A 20,280-nucleotide genomic window follows, 5' to 3' on the forward strand; every position below is an offset into this window, starting at 1 on the left:
CAGTGATGTCTTCTAAGCAAAGTCTCTAGCCTCACACTTGTGAGGGCCCCAGCCAGCAATACAGAATGGCTGGGATCCAGTGCAGTTATAATACAGTCTCCATCCACAGAAAAGTTTCTATTACTGTAGCAAGTGTTTGCATCATGATGATTATACGATTTTCCCCATGATACTAATTTTTACACATACATACAGTTTTACTGCAGCTGACTTTCTCCCACCCTGTCCTCAGTAAAGGCTTCTGCACCATGCCAGGTCCTACTGCTGTAATGGTACCATCCCCTCCCACCAAGAACTGCCCAACAGAGGGCAGAGAGAGCCTTCATTTTGCTTCCCTGGGAATGAGGATGAGCAACATTCAAAATTGGGTATGATTGAGCTGATGCCTTTTGGGAGGAGCATAGTTAGTCCAAGGGTTAAAAGGTGGCTGTGTTTTTGTTTCAAGAACACTAACATGCTGTGTGTACACCACTGCAGGCAGAAACTGAAGCAAGACCCAGAAGACAACAAATGAACTGATGCGAAGGGAAGCTTTGACTAATTTTATTACCTCTTGCCTCTTATTTTCCTTCAACACCGGAACAATTTTCCTTCAATACCGTCAACAAGAGGAAAACCAGAACATTTTGTTCCTTATGAGAATCCTGGAGCCAGCCTGTTACACAAGAGGCTGGTTCAGTCCCTGAGAGCCCCAGGCTCTAGGCTGGTGGTAAGTCAAGTACATCATCTTCTCCTCCCTCTCCAGTCGTGACAAGCATGCGCAGAACATCGGCTGAGGACCAAACCCTGGGCCTTGCAGAGCAAGTTCAACCAAGTAAATTCTCCCCTGATCCAGTCTGGGAAATCATGAGCACTGCACCTGGTATGTTAATAGCATGTGATGGGACTGGTACAGCAACCTTCCTGCCCCTGCTGTTACTCACCCTCAGATTGCAATCCAGTGCCCAGTTACTCACTGCACACTGAGCATAAGAAAGGCTGGATGAAAGAAATCGAGTGAATGAGAATGATTTCTGCTCAGCCAGGGATCTCCCAAACCTGGACTGTCAGTCCAAGACCAGAGGCTTTGTTCAGAGTTCACAAGTGTAATGCTGCAGCTCCAAGGGACAGAGGGATGTAGTGAAATAACTCCACCTCACACTCATCAGAATTGATAGCTTGTGTGGGGTTTTAATTTTTAGCAAAGAACATTCCGGCATCATGTTACAAGGTGCTACATAAGGTAAAGTACAGACCCCTAAAGTTGATAAGGACTATTAAAGAGTTATTAATGGAAACCAGTTCATTAGCTTTATTTGGCTTTGGATCAAGCTCCAGGTAGTTAAATCATACCTCCTCCCTTTGTATTAGTTTTGATGTTACATGGCTTTTTTTCAGTAACTGTTCTGCTCTGAAACACGAGCTGATTTATACCAGAGCAATTTGCAAGGAGGCAAACCACTCAGGAGATGAGTCAGCCTTTCAGATGTAGATAATTCACAACTGTATAAATGAGGGAGGTGATCTGGGTGGGACTAAATAAACCTGGGTCTAAACAAAATGTTCTGTCTCTACAAACATCTGTATGTCAAAAACTCTTCTCAAAGAGCTGCCAGAAGCAGGCATCCAATTCACACTGACACTGAGCACCTGCTCCCATGGTGGGTCTTCAGTGCATCATCCAGAGGGCAAAGCTGTAACTGGGATCCACGTGGTGCCTGTGGACACTGCAGAGCTGCTGTGGTGCCTCCCACGGGCCCAGCCGACCCTGCTTGCAAGGCCCCTGTGGAGACAAGAGCTGGACACAGCCACCAGTTAAGCACTGCCTGGTGTGTTTTACCTTTCCCAGCACCAGCATCTCATGTTTGCTTCTGAAAACCCCACAGCACATTTACAGTGTCATGTTCTTCACTCCCAGGGAAAAATAATCTTCAGTCTTTTGCGTGGGTAAGAGAGGTTCAATTTTCCCAGTAGCTTCTCCTTCCTTTAAAACATCTGCATATCTTGGTTGTGTCATTTCCGTTCTCAAGACACCTAATCACTCCCTCCCACTTCTCTGATTATGCACTGTAGAGCAATTGAGTAATAAAACAATTAAATAGCCGCATGTCTTTTTTTATACCCTTTAATTAGATTACTTGGAAATAATAATAGTTTCTCGCCAACCTGAAGGGTTCATTAATTCCTTCTGCAGATAACAGGAAGTAATCTATATTTTCCTACTGGTATTTTTTTAAATTCTAAATCAAATTAATCAATTCTGATTTTAAAGTAAATTAGAAATAGATACACTCTGACACTACACCATTATCTTCATGAATGAAATGAATTCAGACTCTCCTTACAAGGCAGCTCAACAAAGTTCCTCCTTCTAGGGATGACAATTTCAAGACAAGAAGTCAGATTTTAAAAGATAAAGCACTTCCTGGGATAATTACCCAACTAACAAAATGCTCTAGAAAAATAAGATTGACATCATAGTACTTACAAAGTGCTTTAACACCAGTACAGAAAAATTATGTGAAAACAAAGTACTCCTGCATTTATAAATCACCAACTTTACACAACCTTAAGTCAGACAGCAGCGTTAAGCCATAGTTAAAGACTGACAATTGCTTAGGCGCTAATTTGTGCTGATGACACCTGATGACTGTTCCACAGTCATTGTTGGATACTTGCTTGGGGCTGTGTCTATCCCAAAACAGGTAAACATCCACACTACCAAAACTGCCTCCATGGAGACATGGTCACTGTGGTGTCCCCAGTACAAGCAGCAGCTTCATGTTTTCAAGTTAATCAGAAATAGGGACTGAGATCCTACAGTACAGGAAGGTGGAAAAAACCCTCAGGAAACTCAGCGAAGACAAATGCCGGTGGTCAAAGATAGTTCTGGGTCTGGGAGGGAGTAACTCAAATTCAGCAGGACATGGGGGTGCTGCCTTGAAAGCAATTTGGTGGAAGAGGTGCTGTGGTCCCAATAGGCTGAGTAGGACCCCAGCTGAGCGCCCTGTGACAAAGGACATTCAGGACTGTGTCACCAAGAGTGCAGCCAGCAGGGTGAGGAACTCACCTTTTACTCTGCAGTGATAAGAACTCACCTGTGAGTGCTGGGACCAGCCCAAGCTCCCTGGTGCCTTTCCTATCTAGGCACGTGGGAACCAGAGTCTAGAGGAGGCCACCAAGCTATCAGGGACGGAGCACAGGACACATGAGCAGCTGCTGAGAGAGCTGAATCTGTTCAGCCTGGAGAAGAGAAGGCGAAGGGGCACCTTACTGCTGCCTAAAACTGCTTGCTGGGGAGGTGTAAGGAGGACAAGCTATACTCCTTGCAGAGTTGTGAAATCACAAAAAAATATAAGGAAGTAAAGTGGACTAAGGGGCATCAAACACTGGACTAGGGCACAAAGGGGCTGTGCAGTCTCCAGCAGTGAGGGTATTTATCTCTTACCTATGCTGCATTATCTAAGTTGGTTCTGGTTCAAGCATGGGGTGGACCTAGAGGTCTCCAGAGGTTCCTTCCTACCTGAATTATTTTGTATTTAAGTGATTCTGTCAGGATTTTTGTGTGCCTCACACAAAAACCAAACCAAATGCCAAAACAACAACAACAAAAACCCCCACACCACTAAACTAAAAAATCATTAAACACTTGTCAAGGAGCTAAGAAACCCAGCCCTATTTCCAGGTTTGACAAGAGACTTGCTGTGCAATCTTTAGGAAATTATGTAATGTTGGAAAGAAGAGGTTTGTCTTGTGTGAGGTCTTTGGAGTTGGTTGAGAATGGAAAAACCGAGGGAATGAAGACGGGGTCTATTTCAGGAGAGGGAATCCCATGCTCTAGGGATAGGAGGATAATAAGTGTTCAGTTCTTCTGCCACACAGTCTTGTCCCAGCCCTTTAGCTGAGGGAACCCAGGGCCCAGAGGTATCAGAGAGCAATGTCCATTTGCAGACTTATGCTCAAAAATCAAACAGAATCCCAACAGTTTAATGAACTTTCAGAATTATTTTTATTACCACAAGAAAGGTTCAAACATGGAAATCATTTACATCACTCTGCCACACAGACCCTTATGCTCAGTGGCTTCCCAGTCAACTCTCAGCACCAACAGCACTCACTGATTGTGGCAGTTGTTACAACAGGATAAGCTTCCATTAGGGATGTGAATATTATTACTTACAATAGCCCAAGCGAGAATAAATGCTACACATATTTTGCCACAAGCACAAATCCCACTGACCAGTCTGGATTGGACTGAGAAATAAAACAAAAATATTATGAAAATTATTAAATATTATTTCTCAGAAATTATCTCCCAGAAGCACAGCATCACCATATCAAACCCAGAAAATGTGGAAAGCTACCAAAGCATTCAGTTTTCCTGAAAAGTTTTTGACAAGGTCAGCCTGCACTGTTGTGGGAAGGTTTCCTATCTGTTGGGGTTTGTACTCATCAAAACAAAGCTATGACAGGGAATAGCAAGAAAATTCCATCCTGCCTGAGTATCTTGTAGTTATAAAAAGCATAGGGGAAAAAAAGACAATAATTAAGCATTCCACTCCTCTCCCCAAAGGTAAAATCTTGGATACATAGTTCTTCTGCCACTCAATTATATTCATCTTCACTCATCATGTATTCTGTGTTAATTATTTATTTGTTCTTCCAATTCACTGACAGGCCGTGATTTTTACCAGGGGAAATGATATCTGAAAGTGTGAATGTGAGGATTGTTCTGCGTTCCTCCTGGCCTGGCAAGCACAAACTGATAAGCAGTCTGCACCTGGAATACATTCTTTTTATCGTGAATTTTACAGAGCAGATGGAACAAATGGAACTTGACTGGAGGCATCAGAAGCTGGAAAACAAAGAGATTAGGGCTGTTGATTTTGAAAAAAAAAGCACTTTGCCAGAAATGCCAGTTGGAAAAAGGAGGGGGAAGACTAACTCAGAGGACAACTGATGTGATGTTCTCAAAAAGAGACACTGAGTGTTATTCACATCTGCTTTAGCAACCTTTACCTACCAAAACCCAGTACGATAAAAAGAGACTGCAAATGGCCACACTGCCCTAGGGATGGACGTAGGCTCACCTGGGGATTCCACAGGGGCTACAGGGATGTGTCCTTGGGGCAGCATCCGGCTTCTTCCTGCAAACACTCAGCTCTGCTAAAGGTGAGATTCACCCAGGCGGCGGTAGAGAAGGGTACAGTGCAGTGTTCCCACCGCTGGGAGTCCAGCCACAGGCAATCTGCAGAAGCAAACAGTGTTATGTGCCAGCTGGGAGGTGAAATCAATGGGCAGGAGATCTTTCTCCTTTTTAATGCCTTTATTAAGAAGAATCAGCTCAGGTGGGGAGAAATCGACGGGTCGCGCCCACGCCGCCATTGCTCCCAGGAGTGGCACGGAGGAGGAGGGTGATGCGGCTTTGTCCGCAGATCTGCAGGCAGAGCTGGGGATTCCGTCCTCACGGGAGATTAGGAGATTCTGTCTTTTTGGTCCAACACCTCGGGTCGTCTCTCTAGTCAACATTTTTTCAGGTTAGGGTGAGAATCAAAAAGGATCCAAGCAGTCACTGGACTACGCTCCCATCCTTAGACATCACTTAGGTCACTTGTTGGCTCGTAATTTTAGGGGTTTTCCTGGGAAAAACTGTAAAAATTCGGGGCGCAATGCATTTCTCATCTGCATACTAGCTCTGATGTCACTGCTATTCTCTTCACCTGGAGGGTCTGTCCTGGTGTCCCTCCCTGGCAAGCGGCCAGCATCAGGGGGACAATGGTTAATTGTCCATTAACAGGTAATTGAAGAACTCTTCTTTGGCAGGGAAACTAACTTACAGCAACTGGTCTGACTTGTTTTTAACTCTGCAACCAAAAAAATAGCTTTCTGTTCATAAGAGGAGACAACAAACCCAGCGCAAAGGATGCCCAGCTGGGCAGATGTGCAGCTCCTGCTGCAGTCAGCCAGAGCCTCACTGGGCAGGGCAGGAACTGGACGAGACACCGCTGTTTATGTAGGTGATGCATGAGACAGAAATCTCTGTTAAGCAAGGCTTGTAGGACTCATTTTTATCATTACTGGTTTGAATAGAATATTAACTATGGAACTTCATGTGTACATGGTCAAATATCTCTAAAGGAACATAAAGACTTAAAGGGGCATAGAAAAGTTTTAGAGAAAATAAAAAACCCTCCAGACCTTATTTTAGCTGATCAATTTGCTTGTCCTTACACTGGGCTGTAACCTTGGCTCCAAACTTGCTTCCCATGAATTCCCACCTCTCTGACAAAGCTGCATGCTCCTGATTTTTCCATACTCAGCCTCTAGCTGAGCAGCACACATTGTTCTGTGCTGGAATTAAAGTGATTTCTGTGCCTGAAGTGATGTGCACATGTACCTTGGTCAGTCAGAACCACAGATGGCTGATTGGCATCGAAACGTGTGTGTTGGTCTGTCAGGGAAACAGCTGGAGCTGCTTTCTTGCTTAGGCCTTATCAACAGAAACAGTCACTTAATTGTGGCTGTGAGATCTTATTGGAGTTTATGCATGGAAGACAGGAAGGATTTCCACATCCCTACCAGTTGTAAGAAAATGCTAAACTTTGCACTTGCAAAGTGTATCATTTTTCTGATATATATATATATATATATGCTGTGGATATTCTCCTACTCTCTCAATATTGGGTATTCTTTCCTCTGATTTCAGAGCGTAGACTCTCTCATTCCTCACTCTCAAAAGAGGAAGTGTATTGTAATTTCTGTGCATTCACTTATGCAACAGTGCGTTCAGGTTAAGAAAAAATACACTTGAAACAAGAAAGATTTTATGTAAAAGTTAAATAATATCACTGGCTTGAGCACCTGCAACAGATTCTTTAAAATCACAGAAGTTATTTTATTTTCAAAGGGTTTTATTTTGTGTCCCAAAGCGCACAGTGACAGCAGCGATGTCCTAGCTGCTTGACTGGTACAGACTCACGTTAGCCAGAAGTTCCTTTGTGCTCTCAGAGATTTGCTGTTCCTGGTGTCACTGCAGTAACCTGGGGCCAGGGATGGCCGCGGCTTCCTCAGGTGATCTTCTGCCAGCTGAGCCCTCGGGGGTGCTTTGATTATCCAAGATTTCTACTGTAGTGTGTGTATACACACACTTACGTATATACTCTGTTTACAGAATCACAGATTCATGGAATGATTTGGGCTGGAAGGAACCTTAAAGATCTCATTCCACCCCCTGCCATGGCAGGGACACATCCCATTGTCCCAGGCTGTTCCAAGCCCTGTCCAACCTTGCCTTGGACACTTCCAGGGATCCAGGGGCAGCCCCAGCTGCTCTGGGCACCCTGTGCCAGGGCCTCAGCTCCCTCACAGGGAAGCATTTCTTGTCAATATTCCATCTAACCCTGCCCTCTGGCAGTGGGAAGCCATTGCCCCTTGTCCTGTCATTCCAGGCCCTTGTTCAAAGTCCCTCTCCAGCTCCCTCGGAGCCTCTTTAGGCACTGGAAGGCGCTCCAAGTTGTACTTGGAGCCTCCTCTTCCCCGTATGAAGGCCCCCAGCGCTGCAAGCCCGGCTCCAGAGCACACGGCACTCTGCCGCTCACCGCGGCCCTCACGGCCCCCCCGTCCGCGACCCCTCGGCCCGCGCCGAGCATGCGCAGTGCCTGGCGCGGGGCACGGTGGGAGCTGTAGTCCTTGTTCGGCAGCCGTGGGACTCGGCGCCTGCGCACGTCGCGCCCGACTTTGCTAAGTCGCTGCCGGAGGCCGGGCGGGCCGCGCTGCCATCTTGGACCTGAGGGACGGGGGAGCCGCGGCCGGTGAGCGGAGCGGGGGCACGGCGGTAGCGCCGGGGATGGGACCCCGAGGGCGGCGGGGAGACACGGGAGGCGCGGGAATCCCGCGGTCGGGCCCGGGTCCGGAGGGACTGGCTGAGGGCGGACCCGCCGCTCTGTAGCCCCGGGCCCCGCGGGGCAGCTCCCGGAGCGGGGCAGCGCCGCTCCCTCCCCGGGGCGCGGGCGGCGGTCCCGAGACCCCCGCGCTGTCCGGCCCCGCCGCCCCTCCGCGGCTGCCGGGGCCACCTGCCCGCAGCCCGGTGCCTCCAGCTCCGAGTCCTTTCCTCAGCCGTCCCCGGCAGTGTTGCGCCCCTGCCCGGCCCGACCCCGCCAGCCTCTCCCTGTTCGTGCTCGCCAGGATCTGCCCCTAAACCTTCGCCCTCCCGGAGGCACGCTCCCCTCAGGGCTGTGCTTTCCGCAGCCCTTCCAGCGCTGCCTCCTTCTCCCGTGGGTGTCCCCCCTGTCCCGGGGCTCCTTCCAGGTGTGCGGGGTTCTGTGTCTTTATCTGGGCCGGGTGCAGCCGGACACTGAAGGAATGTGTCCTAGCGATACAGCGTGACTACAGCCAGAGGTTTATCCCGAACTGTGTTCCCTCTTGTAAACACGGCAGAATGGCAACGTTGGTGCCACCGCTCTATTTTGGAAACACGGACAAGTTCTGGCTGTTAACTCTTCCTCTCCCACGCCGGTTGTCTTTGACCTTGTGTGCCAATGCTGTCGAGATAAAAGCAGACAAAGGTGTTCGAGGATGGGTGTCTCTAATTTGCTCTAATATTCGAGAATTCAGCTTGTTTTAACTGCTGTAGTTTGTGATGTTAAATTGTCAGAAGACCTGATCTGTGCGTGATGCAGAGAAAGGGGCAGGTATGGTGTTTGGGGTACGGGTGTACCTGTGTTGTGGCAGCCTTACCCTTGATGCTTCAGGAAATATCCCCAGCAAAACTTACCTTTTTAGCTTAGTTAGAATTGAAGAAGTCAGAAACCAGGGTATTTTATACTGTCTTTTCTCAATATATTGCTGCTTATTGTCATGAGTTTCTCATTGTTTTGCTTGGTCTCTCCTACCCTGCCTGTCAACCTTTTCAAAGAGAAGTGAGGAGAAATCTGGACTGGTATTTGAGAGAAGGCATTCTGTGGTGAGGGAGTGACAACAATTGCTTGTATTTACCTGCAAAAAGGCACAGACATTTAAGAGTGAAACATGAATCACAGGCCATCTTTGATTCTGAGGATTTTAGTGCTTAAAAATGTATTGTTTCAGAAAGCAGTAAATTCTTTTCTGTTTTCTTGAAGTGAAAGTCCAAAGCAGTTGTAATTTAATTACAATTACCTTGCTATTCACTACAACTGTTTAAATGTGGACTGTGTCTAGTGTGCATTCTTAGTTGTGATTTAGCTGACATTTAATCACTGCACTGAATGCATTCACCTCCAAATGATCTTTGGAATAATATGTATCATTCAGACCCGAAGTGAGTTTTCTTGTCTTTAAAGCAACAACAGTAGATATGAGAGGTAATTTTGGAGTGGAAAATAACTGAGACTTCTGAGTGCTAACTTTGAAAGCTTCTTACAGATTAAAGTTATTTTGGAGCTTAAGAGAGATTGAGAGAAGATTATTTATATGAATTTATTAGTTAAGCAGCATTACCTCTTTTTCTTCCCTCTATTTTCTGTCTCTTCTTAAAGTTCTGTTTCTTCTGTTGTGAAACAGACCTGAAACATGAGTTATCTTATTTCTTTAAGTTTTGAAATTGTTTGGGGGAAACTACAGCATAAGGTAACAGGAAGAAAGGCAGTAAAGTATCAGGGTTTTTGTCTTGAGGAGATTAAATTTATAATTTTTTTAAGAGAGCTTGTTGTAGACTGCTTGAAAAATGTTTCATTTTACAAAGTGATTTTATTCTATTTTACAACATGTGAAAGAGTTAAGATGCTTGTCAGCAGCATTATCAGTATCAGTTAATGATAGCATCTAAATAAACATCTTTTGTAAGTTTAAGCTGTTTAAACAAAGTGATAAATATATTCAGCCATAGTGAAGTACTTTTCATGCAATAAAACCAATTTGATTTCTTCTTAAAAGCAAGGAAAAGAGTCTGCAGGGTGAGAGTAGAAGGAAAACCCTTTGCACATGGTAACGATGAAGCTTCTGGGAGTTTATTTTTAAGCTTTTCTGTTTGGGTGTCCAGTTATGTCAATGTAATGCTCTAGTTTTTGTCATTCTGCTACACTTAGGTGTAATTGCAGGAACTTCTTTGTGCCCTCACAGCGGGGGAAAGTGAAGGTGTGAGCATAACCCAGGAGAGCGCTGGCCACAGCTCCTTACTACTGCAACTGCACTTTGCCCAGCTGCAGAAGCGTTTTGAAGTGAGTGCTTGCCTCAGAAGAGGAAGTAGACAAGCCATGATTATAGTCTAGCTTGGGAGTATTCTAGATATTTAGTTTTACTGTCTCATAACTTGAGTCCTTTTAAAGGCTGTAGGCAGTCCTTCTTGGTCTTGGTTGGACTGTTAGCTGAGCTAATTCTGTGTGCACATTTTGGTGAGACAAAAGGTTCTTCATCCTTCTCTCAGAAGACTAAAGCAATAGAGGCTTGGTCAGTTTCTCTAAATGACTGACGCTCAGGTTTTACTGTAGTGCAGAGTTGCTGGAACTGAAGGATTGATATTTTTCTTAATAAGAATTGCAAATTGCACATAATAGAAATGAAAGTATTGCAACAAACTGGGAAAGAGTGTTTTGAAGAAGCCAAGGCCCTGTTTCATATGACCAGCTCTCAAGTTATGCCTGGAATTTCTGCTTTTACTATACCAAAGCACAGCAGGTTTTTTTCTCCTCTCTGAGGAAACACGATACCACATCTTGTTGCACTAGTTATTCAAATAGTTTTTCAAACTTGGCAGTATGGTTTTTGGTGGTTTTTTTGAGTTTTCTTTTAGTCCTCTTGTTTAATAACCAATAATTCCTGCCTTCCACCCACCTGCCCAAGCTATTCTCAACTCTGCTGCTGGGAGAGGCCTGTTGTTTCAGTCAGGCACAGAACTCCTGTCACGTTTGCATTTCCATCATTGGTTCTGAAGCTGGAGCTCAGACTCAAATGGTGTTGTTGCTCAGCAAGAAAAGGCCAGTTCTCTTCAGGGGGACTGTTCCAATTCGATTGTGTGGAACCTTGTTTCTGATCAGGAAGTGAAAGGTGACTTACCTTTCTTTACCTGAAACGTGCAGCTCTCAGGTTCTGGATTTGTTAGCCCATGATACGGATGCTGCAGCTTTTTGGAGGATTGTGTTGCTATCAGCCAGTATAAAATCTTCATGTTCTCTGTTTTCTATTCTTTATAGGTCTGTTTTTCTTTCAATGGTAGCCTTTACACACATTTTTTCTTTCTAAGTATTAACTGGGTACCTAGTAATCTTTTTGAAGTTTATTACTAAGGAAAAGAAAGATCAGGTGAAAGATTAAGATGATCTTGAAACAGAAAAAGACATGGTAAGACAGGTCTGCAATATGCTTCTGATTTATTTATTAATTCATCAAATAAATAGCCATTTGCAATGAAATATCTATTAGGAATATCAAATTTGTGACTGGAAGCATGTTAATTTTCAGGAAAATAAAATAGGCTCTTTGATCCCTTCAGTTTCGTGTGATTGGGATGGAACTTTTGCCTGGGCAAGTTATGCATAACTTACTACCCTTTTTAGCTTTGCCTCATTCAGTGGAAAAAGTGAAGGAAAGCTCAATGCTGAGCAAGCTGAAGAGATGGACTGAGACACAGAAGAGTGGATTGTGTTAATTTTTAACATGCTTTTGATCAGTATCCATGCTTAGTGCCTCCCCAGTCCCCAGTGCTAGCTAACTTTTAATTATGTATTAGTAATCACTAGTCTTGCTTAACAGTTAGAATGCTCAGATATCCAGATTTTTATTTTATTCACTGCTGGCTTCATAAACACTTCAGTGCATTAAGACTTGTTGCTCTGAATACTCTTCTACTTTTGTGACACCCCGAGGTTTTTGCTCTGTCAGTGCTGCTCTTTTCATCTATTTGCAGAGCAGATAGATGGAGCAAGTTTGTTCCGTGTAAGGATTCCTCATCTTTAAAGTATCTTTAAAGTAGTTTTTTTGTTTTTTGGTTTTTTGTTTTTTTTTTACTTTGGCTTGTCAGAGCCTGAATTAAGTGATCTGTGGATCACTCTGATTAATTCCTCTTAATAAGGCTTGTCTCTACAAGTGTATGTGCCTTGTATATATACATGTGTATTTCCTACTGCTGTAAGTATATAATTTCAGCGACTGGATAAGAAATGTATTGACCAATATATAAAAATGTTCATAAAATGGTAATGTATTTGGCCTAATCTTGAACCAGGCTTGCTAACTTCTGTGAAAGTGGTGAGCTGCATATTTTCACCAGATTTTACCTCAACACCCTTTCCTGTCTATTCAGATTAAAACTTCCTGGGTGATCCTGCATGTGAAAGGCACTTTTTAAAGGAAATGAGAGAAAAGATAATTTGTGGGCTTAGAAGATAAAAAGTGAGACTTGTGACGACGCTGACTTGCTTTTTGTATCAGGATCACAGCATGGTTTGGGTTGGAAGGAACATTAAGGACACCAGTTCAAAGATCATAAAGCTGCTTTGGTTCTTAAATGTCTGTGATTGACCCAGTGCATGGCACGTCTCCAATGATGAAGCCTTCAGAGCAGTTTCTTGTTCCAGCTGTTTGAAGGGGAATAATGTGCATAATGGTAATGGGAAAGGGGAGGGCAATGCTGAAGGAAGACACTTTGATCACCTCGCTCTACCTGGAAGAATTTTCCATAGCTGCCCAAACGAAACAGCTCTCACCTGTGTTTTCAGGTGGATACTCACCACGTGTAACATTTCTAATTCCGTTTCAGTGCTCATCACCTAAAGGTACAGAGGAAAACTTAGGATCCACGGGCAGTAATCCTGCCTGTAATTGGCAAGTTCCGCTTTGTGCATGTTAAATTGAGTTTACCAGTAAGATTTTAGAATATCTTTTTTTGGCCTTATACCAATGAGGCATTTGTGAATATTAAAAAGACCAATTTCCAGAGCAACGCTGCATTTATTAAACATTTGTCTGAACCAAATTGAGTTCAGGTCAATCAAAAAGCTATCGTGAGCCAGCAGTGTTCTCATTGTTCTTCTGTGTACCCATTGAATCAGGCTGTTTAACTCCTGTTCTGAAATCTGGTCTGGGCAGGTGGATTTGGTCTGTGTGGAGACCTGTTGACATTGCTGGTGGTTTATTTGATATTCTCCATGGTTTAAAGGTCTTAAACTTTAAACAGCCTGTGAGGCGTGGCGTATCATGGCTTTTTTCTGCTTTCCTTTCTTTTCCACTCATGAGGCTCTCAGAACTACAAGACTTAAGGCACTAGTGAGAGCTTGAGTTATTAAAGAAAAAAAATAACATTTAAGCAACATCTTGCTTTCACATCTGTGATGTGAACAAAGTAATAGTGTCCTGAGGGGGATATTAGAGGTGAAAATATTTTCAGACTAATGCCTGTTCATTTCAAGGCTGGAAGCTGCCCAGTGCACTCCCTGAGTGGAGAAGACACCAATGAAGTGAAGTTCATAGTTATGGGTGGCTGATGTGGGAGGTGAGAGAGGAGGGGACTTACAGACAGTAATGATAGGGATGAGATTTATTCTAAGAGAGTCTGTGTCACAGCTGGGATTTCTTTGCTTTTTGGAATTACACTTCCTGTTTTAAAAATAGTAAACTCTATACTTCATATTCTGTGTTTCTGCCTTCATGACTTCTGATCTCACGCACAGTAATGCAAACTAGGTAGTGTCTGAACAGAATTTAGAAGAAAATTGTCCAAACTCCTCACATGTTCAGACTCAAGGTTTGTATCTGTAAGGATGTTTTGTTGATCGAGGTGGTCATTGCACAGTGTTATGTGGGCCTGTTCTTCTGCTCCAGTTTGTGGGCTTCATTTTGATGTTCCACATAATGTGTTGCCAGGGAAGCCATGAAGGGGTGGGTATATGGTATAGAGTGTTCATAAATTACTCTCCTTGCATAGAATATTTTGCCAGGGCATGCAAAGTGTGCCTGTTTTGTTTTTAAAAAAGGCACAGTTTCACAGTTATCAGGGGCCCTGGGCTTTTTTTTTTTCCTGAAGATTTCCTGGATTAAACAGGTCCTTGAATGTCAGTTTATGACTAGAATTGGCCTGAAGGTAGGGAAGGACTGTGAGACAGGGGAGTGTCAAGGGGAAGGGGGCCCATTCCTTGGGCAGTATCCAGCTGCACGAGGATAATTGCCCATCTGCACTGCTCTGTAGCTGCATTACTGATGCTTGTGGTGGTGCAGTTACCTCTGGTTCACTTGCAAGTTTTGGTTTAGGAGCCAGTCCTGCGCTTCTTCACCAACCTGTGGGCTTCCAGTTGTATCCCAGCAGTAAGGCAAGTCCCTTGAAATGGAAGGATACAGTCAGTGTTTGTGTTAGAAGATGATCTTGTTCTTTTGGTTTTATTTAATGTGCAGTTGTCAGTTTTTCACACAAAAGATCTAGGATGTAAAGACTGAAACTTTTGTTGAAGGAATTTACTTATTACCTTAGTTGGAAGAATTAAGATTTCTGACATCTGTTTTATCTTTTTATAAAGGTCAAAGGAGTCTTAGGGCAGCCTCAGAAAACCCAAGTTTAATGGAAGTGTTGAGAATATTGGAATAGTGGTACAATTCTAGGCCACCTTTCTCCTGTAGTTTGTTTTATTTTACAGAGAGGCATAAGCTGGAATGTAGCCAGAAGTCAGATTTTGCAGGGTTGGGATGGCTTTGTTGTCCACCCATGGCTGTACTTTGGTGTTGCCGTCTGGTCACTTGTAAAAAATTCCTAGGAAGCAGGTAATGGACTTGTGTTGAAATTAGAAAACATGAAGACAACTCCTCTGGAACTGAAGGTTTTGCTTGCGGCAGTTTTCAGTTTTGGAAAAGACAGTGACCTGTAGCAGACTTTTAGATACCTCAGGGTTGACTTAAATCATCTCAATACTTTATCCCCTCCCTGAAATTGTAATTTCGATTTCATTTTTTGGATTTACTTTAGTAATAAATAATTTAGCTTGGAAAAAAAAATGCAACATTTATTTTCAGCTGACACTGAATTTTCCACACAGCAATATTATTTTTTGTTCCACATACTGTCTTTCCACTTCTAATTTCTTTGATTCTACTGTTTAAGAATACTCAGAGAAGCAGCTTATTTTTCTTAGGGGGCAGTGTATGTGTAGTCTAACCTTACCTGTCAGAATTTCAGTGAGTTGTCTATAGCAGTTCTTGTTCCCACAGTGAGTCAATCAACAGGAACTGTGTTACATCATCTACTTTGCTGAAGCAGGTACAAGCAGCAAGCGACAAAGAGCTTTCTTTTTCAAGAGATTTGAAGTCATCAGCACATTTCAGATATGTGGTTGTTGCTGGTAGTAGGGAATGATTCATCATTTCTTTGATGAGCCTTGCCAGGCTGAATTGCAGAGCTGTGCAGTCTGTTTCGATTTCGTTTATTGCTCAGGTACGTACAGTGATGATCTGTTTAGCAAGTTTTTATAGGCAATGGCTCCTGAAAGCTCCACAGGCCTTTTCATCTATGTTCTTGGGAGCAAAGGAGTGGAGTTGTGTCTGTGGCTCTCTTCATTGCCATACCCACAGAGGGAGGTACTTTTGTGCTCATTGAACCTTTGCTGGTGCTGTCGGACACTTAAAACAAGGTGCATTGTGTATTGGACAGTCCTGCACAGAACATCTTGAGGTTCATGTAGACACCAGCATTGCACTTTTGGAATTGTATCTGCTCCATTTGAGGCTTCCAGGTGAGATGATCAGGGTTGACATTTTGCTGGTAGACAACAGTCATTCCAGAAGCTACTTTAAAAAACATTACAGCTGTACAATTTAAAAACCGTATAAACATGTACAACAGCTCTAATGGCTGCTGAAGTTGTCATTCTTAGTAAAGACCACAGGTAACTGAATGGTCAAGCTTTCTGGTGTTTTTCATTCCCCAGAGTTAAAAGCTTTTTGCAGGTTTGTTTAGGTGTGTGTCCGAACCATTGATAATGAAATGTAGCTCTGAGAAAGGAATGGGGAAATAACGTGAAGCAAGCACTGAGCTGTAAATAAGAAGTAAAACTAATGGCCGGAGATTATGAAATCCTCTGTAGGTGCTGCCCTCTGTTAATAACTGAATGTGTAACTGCTTCTGAAAGGACTTGTTCCGAAGCTGCAAGGTGGGTGGTGAAACAGAAGGTGGTGGCCTCATATTTTGTTTTACTTTGCTATTTTACAGCAGAGAAAATGTTTCTTATTGACACTTTGATGTGCTTAGGGCTGAGCAGCATGTCTTAGCCAGAGTTGACTTAAAAGATGAACCCTGGGCATTATGTGACTAACACCATCAGTATTATTTAGCTAAAAATAAATGACACAGATGCTTATGCTAGCTCTGTATAACCTTGTGTAGTTATTTGCAAGAAATGTATCATTTTAAGAAATTTTCCCAACTGACATGAATAGGGGTTTGTTTGTAGGGTGTTTTAGGGGAAAACCCTCCCAGCCAAGGCCTAGGCTCTGGCCAGGCTCTGGCCCCTGCTGGTTTAGAAGTGTGCCATCAGATGGAGGAGTTTCTGTGCTAAAAATATTATTAGGTCACTTTGACTTGCTCATTTGGACCTATAAAAGCTGGACCCATTTTCAGGGAATTTGGAGACTTTATCTGTGGGTAGATGCATCATATGGGATCTTCCCAATTGCCAGGAAGGTTTCTCCAGGTCCTCCCTGCAAAACAGGGCTCCCCAGTGACTGTGGGCTCTGGTTGATGGTGGAGTATTTAGGCAGTTGGTGATATATCTTTCTCAGTCATTATCCTGTCTCTCATATAGCAATTATTGGGTGCATTACCTTGTTTGCTAAAGCCAAGCATGTAGTTTTATTGAAAGTATTATGTTACTTTTGTGTTGCCTTAATATTCATAGTCAAATAAGACCATTCTTTCCATTGGTGTCCATCCTTTAAATTGCCCCCATCAATTTGAACACACTTCAAAAGTAATGCCCTTGAAGTACTTTTAAAAATAGCTGAAATACACACACCATGGATTTTTGTCTGATGACAAGTCACGAAATAATGTGTCGAATTAGTTAAAGTTCAAGTGGTTCTCTTAACATATCCAGTGATACCAGTCTTTTATCTCTTCCCATAAGTATCAAATTAAGTTCTGCAGTTTCTGAGATTTGCTCGTGAAGATTGACTCTTTCCACCTTTTTAGTTGAAAAATGACTTAAAGCAGTAGTGTGAGCTGTGATGCTGTGTGGGTATGTCTGTACTAATGAGATGGGGATGAAAAATGTAGACACTGGGAAATGAAAGTCAGTGGGTATGTGAAAATCATCAGGCTAAAGTAGTAGAAGAACACGTGGATGAGAAAGGCAGCTGTGTTATGCTGTGCAGCTATATTCTACCTCCAAAATCCAGTTACCTGTGTAGACATTGTGGGGATTTTTGACAGCATCATGTTTGTCTAGCTTTGGTATCATAAGTGAAACTTCAGTGCCAATCTTTCCCACTGAGGTTTGGACTAATTTATATAGACTCTTAGGAGAAGCTTTTAGAAACTGTTAGAGGATCCTTTAAGCAAATCTCTAGCCTAATTTTGTCACAGATGGGATATTTTTTAGGTAAAAGAGAGTAATTAGTTTGATTGAAAGTACCAGGACAGTGGCTTTAAAGAAGCATGAGAGAGATGGAACAACATACAGGTAACTGTCCAGATTTGCTTGTGTAAATAATAACCATGTAAGTTAATACAAAGGAAATATGTGAAAACATCAACAAATTTTGATATCTTTTTGAATAAACAGAGTGTCCCCCATGATATTTAACGACTTTCTCATCTCTTATGTTGTTTTTATAACAATGGGATACCACAGGTTCCAAGGCAGTGATATGTGAATTTTTTGTGAGGTTTCTTATTAGGGCAAAAGAAAATGAAAATAAACCAGGAAACCAGTGGGCATTGGAAGTGTCCAGTAACAGCTTTATGTTGGGACAGTTGAAGCAGTAGACTTTTGTATGTTTTTCAGTTTCATGTAACCTGATTGTCATTAATTGGAGCTAGCCAACACGTGGGTCTGTGTAGTGCTGGGCTTGTAGGAAATTCACTCAAGCTGTATTGCTCTGTGCATTATAATACACAGCAGCAATAAGGGAAATGGAAGTAGTTGTTAAAAGTGAGAAGAAATACCTGGTGCAGACTTGTGCACTGAATTTTAGTGTAGGACATAGGAAAAACTGTAGAAATGAAAATCTTGATGTTCAAGATGAACATTACTGAACCTGAAGAAAGTGCAATACTGATTTATGCAATCTTTGCCTTTCTATTCAAACTAGTAAAACTTAAGCTATATTAATAACTGAACACTGAAAGGGATCCTTGGTTTGAAAAAAAAATAGCCTCTATAACCAGCTTGATAGATGTCTTTTCAGAGGAGGAATCTGCTACAGGACAGAGACTCAAAAAGAGAAACAGGACAGGTACAACAGGAATTACTGAGGTTGTTTTAGGAAACTCAAAGAATCCCAGAATACACAGAATACCTGAAATTGGAGGAGACTTTTGGACATGGCCTGATCCAAATTCATCTTTTTAGAGCAAGACTAGTTACAGTGGTCAGTAATGTGTTCACTCGGGTTTGGAATGGTTCTGAGAATGGTGATTTAACCTCTCTTGACAAGTTCTCTGCTCTTCAACCACCGCACAGAAAAATAAATGCCTCCATCCCCTGTTTTTAAGTTGAATTTCCACTATTTTAATTTGTGCCTGCTGGCTATTGTCCCATCCCTCAGTACTGCTAGGGAGAGTCTGCCTTAAGCCTTTTAACCTTTGAGTATATATACACACTGGTAATATCCTCCTGATCATTCCCCTTTCCAGGCTTAACAATCTCAGCCTTCTCAGCCACTTCCCAATCACTTTATTGTCTCTATAGCCCTTTGCTGGTGTCACATCAGTCCATCTGTGTCACTCTTGAGTTGGGGAGCCAAATTCTAATTCTAGAATTAGAATGAAAGAGAAGGATCACCTTTCTCATGCTGCAAGTGATGCTTTTTCCTAATCCAGGATGCTGCCAACCCTTTTATTTGTTGTTACTGTGAGGAAGCATTGCTAGTTCATGTACAACAGCACCAGTGTCTTCTGCAGAGCTGTTTTCTGTCCAGCTGCCCCCCAGCCTTTACTGGTGCATGGGTTTAACTTTGCACTTCCACTTGTGGAATTTTTGTTCCATCAGCATATTTGCTGAGGATGAGCTGAGTCCAGGTCATAAATGGGGAACTTAAACAGTGCTGGTCAAGTCTGTACCCCTGGGCTATACAGCACTGCTGCCTGGGTTCTAATTGGGCAGTGCACCTCTGATCGCAGCCCCAGGAACCTCGCCCTTCATCCAGGCTTGCAGTCTGCCCCCTAGTTGTGCCTGGCCCCTGCTTCATCCCCTTGTGTGAGGGTGTTGTAGGTCATAGTGTTGTCCCAGCTACTAAGTCATCTTCTCAAAGAATGCTGTCAGGTCTGTCACACATCATTATTTCCTCTTTATATACCCATGCTGACTAATACAAATCACTTTTTTGTCCATATTATGTTTGGAAATGGTTCCTACGAGAATCTGCTCCCTGACCTCCCTGAGGTTGAGATGACAGTGCACAGTCTGTAGCTTCTTGGATTATCCTTCTTGCTTTTTCAAAGAAAGGAGTGTCATTTTCTTTTCAGTACCAGGAATGTGGAGAGTCACAGGAGTTGGACTTTTCACTTCAGTGTGGCATGGAGTGGGCTTCACTGATTTTCTCTAATGTGTAAAATGAACAGGAAAATAAACTTCAGTTTTTCACCATGTTTGTAGATGCCTAATATTCTGGAAATTTATACTCTTTGTGATAAAAAACATTTTTGCTTACACAGATAGTGGTACTCAGTGGCTGCTCCTCCTTCCATATGAAGCAAGCAGTTCTGTGGTCTGGCTCATCACTTAGGCCTCAGGGAGACCATCTGTTACCTTGTTTGATGATACAAAGATGTTGTGCTTTATGACAGACTTTTTTTTTTACCTACATCATTCAATTAAATAGACATATAGTCTAAATGTAATCTTAATCTATTTGACTAAAAATACTGGTTTTTTCTTAAACCAGGGCAGTTAAAACTTCCTAGTAGTTTTGTAGAAGCCATTTTCTAGCCTTGATTTTGCACAGAAGAAGAGAAAAGGCATACCTGTCCCACTGATGGAGAGTGAGAAACTTTGGGATTCCATTTTTATAATTTTATAAAGGAAAATATTCTGAAAAAAAAGTCTTCTCTGAAACTGTCAGAATGGAACGAAATGTGGCATCAGAAACAAAGTGGCCCAGCAAGGTCACACATGAAAATACGCTTGT

At 42.9% G+C, this 20,280-nt stretch overlaps 1 protein-coding gene and 2 long non-coding RNA genes across 4 annotated transcripts in view; 1 reads left to right on the plus strand and 2 right to left on the minus strand.

Moving 5' to 3' along the window:
- Positions 1-601: 601 nt before the first annotated feature.
- Positions 602-7,549, minus strand: LOC135281871 (uncharacterized). Its single transcript, XR_010348320.1, has 4 exons — positions 5,070-7,549; positions 3,428-4,834; positions 3,078-3,222; positions 602-1,777 (listed from the first exon to the last, which is right to left on the minus strand). It is a non-coding gene; the product is annotated as an uncharacterized LOC135281871 (long non-coding RNA).
- A 105-nt stretch (positions 7,550-7,654) lies between these two features.
- Positions 7,655-20,280, plus strand: part of ITCH (itchy E3 ubiquitin protein ligase) — a 58,509-nt gene continuing 45,883 nt past the window's right edge. For both annotated transcript variants that reach the window (XM_064391155.1, XM_064391156.1), the window contains exon 1: positions 7,655-7,790. The gene's annotated coding sequence lies outside the window, so the exon portion shown is untranslated. The remainder of the gene's footprint in view (positions 7,791-20,280) is intronic.
- On the minus strand, positions 8,386-11,260 carry LOC135282333 (uncharacterized). The gene is made up of 3 exons (XR_010348558.1): positions 11,011-11,260; positions 9,457-9,521; positions 8,386-8,519 (listed from the first exon to the last, which is right to left on the minus strand). It is a non-coding gene; the product is annotated as an uncharacterized LOC135282333 (long non-coding RNA).

The sequence above is a fragment of the Passer domesticus genome, chromosome 16 (assembly GCF_036417665.1).
Source record: "Passer domesticus isolate bPasDom1 chromosome 16, bPasDom1.hap1, whole genome shotgun sequence".
NCBI classification, from domain to species: domain Eukaryota; kingdom Metazoa; phylum Chordata; class Aves; order Passeriformes; family Passeridae; genus Passer; species Passer domesticus.